Source organism: Oryctolagus cuniculus, chromosome 13, assembly GCF_964237555.1.
Source record: "Oryctolagus cuniculus chromosome 13, mOryCun1.1, whole genome shotgun sequence".
Taxonomy (NCBI): Eukaryota; Metazoa; Chordata; class Mammalia; order Lagomorpha; family Leporidae; genus Oryctolagus; species Oryctolagus cuniculus.
This window is the reverse complement of record NC_091444.1, coordinates 61,941,614-61,949,970: the sequence shown is the minus strand read 5'-3', so window position 1 is coordinate 61,949,970 and position 8,357 is coordinate 61,941,614.

Sequence of the window (8,357 nt, the reverse complement as noted above, 5' to 3'; positions counted from 1 at the left end):
CGTGGAGCCGGCTCCGCTTCCGGCCGCCCGCGCCCATCTGGTGGTGAAGCCCCAGCCTTGAGAGACGCCATCGGGTGCCGCAGGCGGGAGTCTGTGACTGCTGCGGCCTTCGGAAGGTGCGGGATGAGGTGGCCACTGCGGAAGCACGGAGGGTCGGCGCCCTGGAAGTTGGACATTTTTGCGCTCGCGCTCACGCTGCTGGGAGTTGTAGTTCTCTCCAGACTGCAGCCTCAGTTCTGGGCCGCTGAGGTTTAAAGAGCGCCTCCTCGTGTTTGTGTTAAAGTTAAAAAACCTGGAAAAAGAGCCTCTTCGGAATTAGTCCCTTAGTCTCTTTCACCATCGCCACCTCCCAAGTCCCTCATTTTCTTTGAGTCCAGTCACTTCAGTACAAGTTGTTGCTGGACTCTTCCCTGGTGCAATAGTGTTACTGGTTGAAATCCGCCCTTGCCACTTTAACGCCTGGCATTCTCTTTGACGTAAGTCAGCGAAAATTTTACCTTTAAAACCAAACAATATTTATTGAATTTGGTAGGCAGAGTGACAGAGAGGGCTCCCGTCCTCCGGTTCACCCTCCAGATGCCCACAATGGCTGGAGTAATGGCCAGGTACCAGATCGCTGGAGCCATCGCAGAGCCTTCTGGAGTGAGCATTACTAGGAAATTGGAATCAGGTATGGAACCCAGGCGGCAATATGACACTCCATTTCTTAGCTCCTAGACCAAAAATCTTTAAAAATGCTCCCCCTAAGAATATTTAGAAATGGACCTATAGTCACAGACTTTAAAGACATTTTGAACTTTGGTGGCCATTTAGAGTTACATTTCCAGTTCTCGTAATGCCCCCAGATCTGGTTGCTGTTTTCTAAGGAATGTCGTGATGAAAAAAATTGAGAAGAACTTTAGGTCAGGCCACAAAGTATGTTCTGGACCCAGAGATCAGCAGGAAGAAGTGAGCACATTGTTAAAAATATTCCCTTGTGACTGCCTTTTCTATGTCTCTCTCATTCTGCTTCTATTAAAGTCCTTTCAAGAGCAGATTAGTATTTGTCATGCCAACATAGTAAATTAAAAATTGTTGAAACGGTGCCACTTTGGGTCTTGTGTTTGAAGGGCTGCCTGGTTTCCAATTCTGGACTTTAGGTGGAGACCAGAAGAGAGAAAAGTTACTGTGTTCATCAGCTTTTTGTTACTCTATAATGAAATACTTGAGGCAGGACAACTTTATAAAGGAAATAGGTTTATATTGGGCCATGTTTCTGAAGGTTCACAGTCTCAGATGGTTCAGCTTCTGGTAGTGGTATTCTTGTCATGAGGTGCGCCAGAGCATCCCATGGCAAGAAACAGGAAGCGTGTGTATCAGTCGGTGTAGGGGAGTTGCATTGTAATGATGGATCTAATAACTTTTGAAAGATCCAAGCTTTAAATAACATAATTTGATTAAGTTTCCACCTTCTTAGTTCCATTAACATAAGATTTTGGGGACTAAATTCCTGAGTTTAGGGGTGCAAATATTCAAACCACGTCAGTTATTGCCCCTTCCTCTTCCAGTGACTGTGGTGGTCCTCACTCTGAGCAGCTTAAAGCAGATTCTAAGGACAAGGGTGAGCAGATAGCAACTATGAAAACTTGAAGAGGAATTTAAATGTGGTTGGCATGTGTTTGTAGAAAAGCAGTTCTTATAGTCATTGGATGACAGGGCTGTAGTAATTGCTTTAATAACTTGTATCCAAGAATATGCCACATATAGGCATATTAAAAAGGAACCTCAAAATCAGAAATGTGCCTATCCTAACCCACACTAAAAATTGTGTTTGTGAGATTTATCTACATTATTAAAAGAATGTAGTCTTTTTTTCTTTTTCATTTCCATGTGGAATTTCATTATATAAATATAATTTCATTTAACTGTTGATAGATACTTGAATTGTGTTTAGTTTTTGGCTAATGTTAATTATGCTTCTATAAATCATCTTGGCACTTTATGTGCATGTAACTTCAACTTCTGCTCTTACTCTTGCCTACTCTATCTTAATCACACTAACCTCTTCGTTATTCCTGAAAAGTCCAGGTACATTACCATCTCTAGGCCTTTGCACATGTTGTTCCTTATTCCTGGGATGCTCTTCCACAAGATATCCATCCACTCTGTTCTTTACTCTCTCAAATCTCTGCTCATAATTCCTTCTCAGCGAATTATTCTCTAACTATGCTATCTTTTTTTTTTTTTTCCTGACAGGCAGAGTGGATAGAGAGAGAGACAGAGAGAAAGTTCTTCCTTTTGCCGTTGGTTCACCCTCCAATGGCTGCCATGGCTGGCGCACCGCGCTGATCTGAAGGCAAGAGCCAGGTGCTTCTCCTGGTCTCCCATGTGGGTGCATGGCCCAAGCACTTGGGCCATCCTCCACTGCCTTCCCGGGCCACAGCAGAGAGCTGGCCTGGAAGAGGGGCAACCAGGAAAGAATCTGGCACCCCGACCGGGACTAGAACCCGGTGTGCCGGCGCCGCTAGGTGGAGGATTATCCTAGTGAGCCGCAGCACCGGCCTAACTATGCTATCTTATTTTGATTATTTTCATTTTATTTAAAAGATAGACACACACAGAGAGATTTTCCATTTGCTGATTCATTCTCCCATTGCATGCAACAGCCAGGGTTGGAACAGGCTAGCATCGAGAGCCTGGAACTCTATCTTGGTCTCTTGACATGGGGGACAAGGACTCAAGTATTTGAGATATCATCTGTAGTCTCTCTAATGCACGTTAGGAAGCTGGATGAGAAGTAGAATAGCCAGGACTTGAACCAGGCACTCCAAAATGGCGTGCAGGCAACTTTTTTTGGATAAAGGTTTCTCTGTTTATTTTAAAGGCAGAGTTTGGCAGAAAGAGAGAGAGAGAGAGAGATATCCTTCATCTGCTGGTTCACTCCCTAAATGGCCACAATGGCTGGAGGTGGGCTAGGCCGAAGCAGGAGACTTGTCCCATAACCATGCTATTTTTTTTTTTTACAGGCAGAATGGACAGTGAGAGAGAGAGAGAGAGAGAGAGAAAGAAAGAGAGAGAAAGGTCTTCCTTTTGCCGTTGGTTCACCCTCCAATGGCTGCCGGCCGGCGCGCTGCGGCCGGTGCACCGTGCCTATCCGAAAGCAGGAGCCAGGAGCCAGGTGCTTCTCCTGGTCTCCCATGGGGTGCAGGGTCCAAGTACTTGGGCCATCCTCCACTGCCTTCCTGGGCCACAGCAGAGAGCTGACCTGGAAGAGGGGCAACTGGGACAGAATCCGGTGCCCCAACAGGGACTAGAACCCGGTGTGCCGGCACCACAAGGCGGAGGATTAGCCTATTGAGCCACGGCCTAACCATGCTATTTTAAATTACAATTCCTATCTCTACCTGAGGACACAGTTTTCATTTTGCTGATTTGTTGTTCATTATGGTACTCACCATGATTTGACATATTATGTATCTTAGTTACCTATTTGTTGGTGACCATCTCTCCCCACTACAATGGAAGCTATATATAAGGGCAGAGATCTTTGTCTGTCATATGCAGTGCTGCCTGGCACATAGGCTGCCGGTAAGCACCGGGTGAATAAATGAATGAATATTGAATTTAGCTAACAGCATGGATCTGAAATAGTCACTGACACATTTAGAGCTTAGACGTTTGGGTAATGTAACTATTTGCAAAGCTGTTTTTACTGTAAAATTAAGCAATTCAAAAGTTATCAACATGAGTATCATTTGAACAACATAGGACATAGGATACAGAACGAATGCTAAGTGGAGGTTCTCATTCTGTACTGTGGATAAAAAATTATTTTAAATGACATCTTTTGTTTTCCTTTGCTAAAAACCTTTCCTGAATTTACACAAAGTGATACTTCTAAAAATATAACTGGCTTTAAAATATACTTTTAGAGAAACTGGCAAAGATATTTGATGAAAATTTTAGAGGATTGAAATATTAGCATCATCTTTACCTATTTATCTGCCTAAACAATAATTAAACTATGAGAGTCCTGAGCTGTAATAATGCGGAACACTTTGCATGTTTCAGGTTTGTTACATATGTTGTATATACTTAAATTATTTTATACCCATAAAAATACTATGAAGTGGGTACATTTGCTATCCCCATTGTACAAAAGAGACAGTTGAAGTACAGTGGGATCTGAACCCAGAGTAATTTAGGTCTAGATTGTGTGCTTTTAACCATTACACTTGAATAGAAGGGGCCTTCAAAAAGTATGGGGAAAGTTCATATTATGAAAAAACTATGCATGGATTTTAGTTTTTTTGCAACCCAAATTAACTGTTAATTCTATTTTCTACAAACTTTTTGTAGTATTCATGTACGTACTTTTCCATCAAGAAGTAGAAATGCTGACATTTTCAAAGTTATCAATTTTTTTTAACTGATCCCTTCTGTCTTGTTTTTAATTTAACTTGGGAAGAGAAAAGAAAGGAGTTATTTTTGTTTATAATGTACTGTGTTTTTGCCTGTGTCACCCCATATAATCCTTTCAGTGAGGATAATTATTACTCCATTTACAGAAGAAAAACTGTAGCCCAGAGAAACAGATCAATTTTTGTAGTCCTAAAGCTACTATATGAATTGATTTAAATGTGATTCAAAGTAGGATGCATCTGACTCCAAGAGCCTATCTTTTCCTCTGTGACCTACAGAGGGAAGAGCTGTTGTTGCCTGGTGAACAGTGAAGATGCAGAGAGGAGGAAGATTCAGTTCTAACTGGCAGCAGGTGTAGTCGGGCTTTGGAATGAAGAAGGCTGTAAATGCAGTCCTACAGATACCTTTTTTGACCTTCAAATTTACTCTTAGGTGAGCTCAAGGTCAATAAATAGAGCAGAGCCTCTGCAACCACAGCCAGCCTCTTTTTTTTTTTTTTTTTTTTTTTTTTTTTTAGATTTTATTTATTTATTTGAGAATGAGAGCTACAGACAGAGAGAAAGGTCTTCCATCTTCTACTGCCTTCCCAGGCCATAGCAGAGAGCTGGATTGGAAGAGGAGCAGCCAGGACTTGAACCAGCACCCATATGGGATGCTGGCGCTGCAGGTGGAGGATTAACGTACTGAGCCACAGTGCCGGCTCCTTTGTTCTTGTGTAAGAACTTTAATAAACCATACATCCTGGGCCCAGAGGTTCAGACTGAGTAAGCTTCTTTGCCCACTAATGGAGTAGCAATTTAATCTCTAACCATGCTCAGTATTTCAAACATAATATTTTAATGTTTTGGTTTGGTTTGATTTTGAAAAACAAATTAAAAAGGGGGAAAATTCAGAGAATGCTGCCCGTTTACCTGGTGAGCTTGGGATTTGGTCATAGGCCTAAAATGGATATTGTCCTTTTGACCTTTATGGGGAAGTGTGAGGTGTAGCAAGAGGTCAGCATAATAGTTCCCAGATGGAAAGCTGATGGAGGACTTTCATTCAGCAGATAGCTAGCAGGCAGGATTCTGTTGAAGACTCAGTGAAATCGAACCTGAACAATGAAACAGGCATCAATAAATCCATGAAATGAGGAAAACAACCAGGAAGAGAATGCTTAGGGTGGGAAATGTGAAGTGGAGAGGTCCCCTCCACAGAGTCCCATACATTAGAAGGCAGAGAGTGAGTGGTCCTGTGTGGTAAAAACCGGATTTGAAATGCAGCAGTTTCTGTTAGAATGAAAGTCATGAATTTACATGTAATTATTGGTCTTTCAGCTTCCAGGGAACTTACTCAGCCAGCAGTTCTCTTTTCAGAAATTGAATAAACACATGCTTTAATCTCATAGCTTAAAATCTAATATATATTTTTACCAAATATCTGTGGTCAGTTTTTCTACTGTTGTTTTATGTATCTATAAGTGTACTTCAAAAAGCTTGTGGAAAATGGAAAGTTTATTTTGGTACAAAAATTTATTGCCAAAATTTTTCATAAAACATGGAGAATATAAATTATGAAAAAAATCATGCATCTATCTTAAAAATTTTTTGCACCAAAACAAACTTACACTTTTAATTTTATTTATTCATGAGCCTTTTGAGCTTCCCTTGTATATCTCTATAGATATCTTCTATTATCCTTTATATACTGCCTCACTTGATTAAGATACAGGCTCTGGACAGACATTACTTGGTTCAAATCTGGGCTGTATCATTTATTAGCTTTTCATTTGCTGACTATATTATTTTTATTTTAAAATTACATCTATGATTTTTTTTATTTTTGTTTATTTGACTCTCAATTTATTTGAGGGGGAAGTGTCCACCCACTGGTTCACTCCCCAAATGCTTGCAACAGCCACAGCCTTGGTAACCCCAAAGCTAGGAGTCAGAACTCAAATACTTGAGCCATTAACTACTGCCTCCCAGGATGTGTGTAAGTAGGAAGCTGAAGCAGAGGAACCAGATCTTAAACTAGGCACTACAATCTGGAATGCTAGCATCCCAAGTGGGAACTTAACTGCTGCTCCAAACAGCCTTCTCCATTTGCTGACTTCAGAATACATTCTTTATCTCCTTATTTTTCAGTTTTCTTATATGAAAACTGAAATGAAATAATAGACTGAACTTCTTTATAAGGCTATGAAAATTATGTGAGATAATGTGTATAAGCTATGTGCTATATGCTACAGTGTGTGGGTTAAGTGAAAAAAAAAATCCATCATATTTAGTTGTTTGCAATGCCTTGTAGTTTGCCAAGAGCTTTCACACACATTCTTCATTTGTTCTTTATGAAGACCCAGTAAGAACAGGTTTACCCTTTGTTATAAGGGAGAACGTTAAGGTCTCTGGTACAATACAATGGCTTAGTCAATATCATAGAGCACGTGTTCAGGTTCCTTTATCTTAAAAGGTTTTTTCAGGGACTGGTGCTATGGCATAGAAGGTTAAGCCTACCCCTGCAGTGTTGGCATCCCATATGGGCACCAGTTCAAGTCCTGGCTACTCCACTTCCGATCCAGCTCCCTGCTAATGTGCCTGGGAAGGCAATGGAAGGTGGCCCAAGTCCTTGGGCCCCTGCACCCATGTGGGAGATCGCGAAGAAGCTCCTGGCTCCAGGCTTCAGCCTGGCCCAGCCTGAGGCATTAACAGCCATTGGGAATGAACCAGCAGATAGAAGATAATCCCTCTCTATCTCTCCATCTCTCTCTGTAACTCTGCCTTCAAATAAATACTTAAAAAAAAAGGTTTTTTCATCTTTACATTAATGTCCTTTTCACAGTCTCATGCCATTTCCCTTTAAAATGAAATTACTATTCCTTTTGTAAGTGATTTGACCAACTTCCTTCATAATGTCAAAAGCAGAACCAGAGCTCAAGACTCTTCCTGAACTTCTGGTTTCCCTCAAGAATGACCCAGAAGGAACTAAACTGATTAAATTCAAATCACATTCACTCATGTTATCATCCATTTCTGAAAACTAACTTGAGTTTAAGAAAACTTTTAGATAAGGGAAGGAAATTGAGTTCACTGAGGAGAAGTCTTCTTGGCTGTAAATAACAGAAGCTCAACTGCAATTGGCTTCTGTAAAGAGAGTGTTCATTCTTTCTCTTTTGCGTCGAATGTGTCTCCTACCCCCAAATTATGTGAGAATCCCACATCCAAGTACCTCTGAATGTGATCATATTTGGAGATAGAGTCTTTAAAGGTTAGTAGGTTAAAATAAGGCAATGCATAAATGAGCCTGATCCAATAGGACTATTGTCCTTAAAAAGAAGGAGAAATTTGGACATAACCACAGTAGAGAGGAGATGAGAAACAGAGACACAGGGAGAAGGTGGCTGTCTCTGAGCTAAGGAGAGGGACCTGGAACAAATCCTTCCCACAGCCATGGGAAGGAGGCAACCCTGACAACATCTTTAGCACAAGCTTCTAACCTCAGGCACTGTAAGATGACAGATTTCTGTTGTTTAGGCCAATCAGTCTGTAGTACTTTGTTAAAGCAGCTATAACAAACAACACCCACATGTACCTGGAAAGTTCAGGGGTAGCTCACAGATTTAGGCATAAGCAAATCTGAGGGATTAAGTGGTATCATTAAGACTTGATCTGTCTCTTAATCTCTTTTTCTGCTGTGCTAGTTTTACCATAGTTCATCAATTCTAAAATGTCCATTTTGCCTCTTTTTTTTCCATATGTTTCAAATCAAGATAGAACTTAAAATGTCTTCTTAAATTTACTTATTCTTCATGGTACATAAAAAATGGTGTCATAATTATTGGCATTTTAGGAAATTATCAAAACGGAGTATTTGCTGGTGGCCTATTCATGTGAACATCCTAGCCGCTTAAAGCTTAATATTTAAGTCATGGGGGATGGCATTGTGGTTCAGAGGGTTAAACTACCATCTGCAATGCC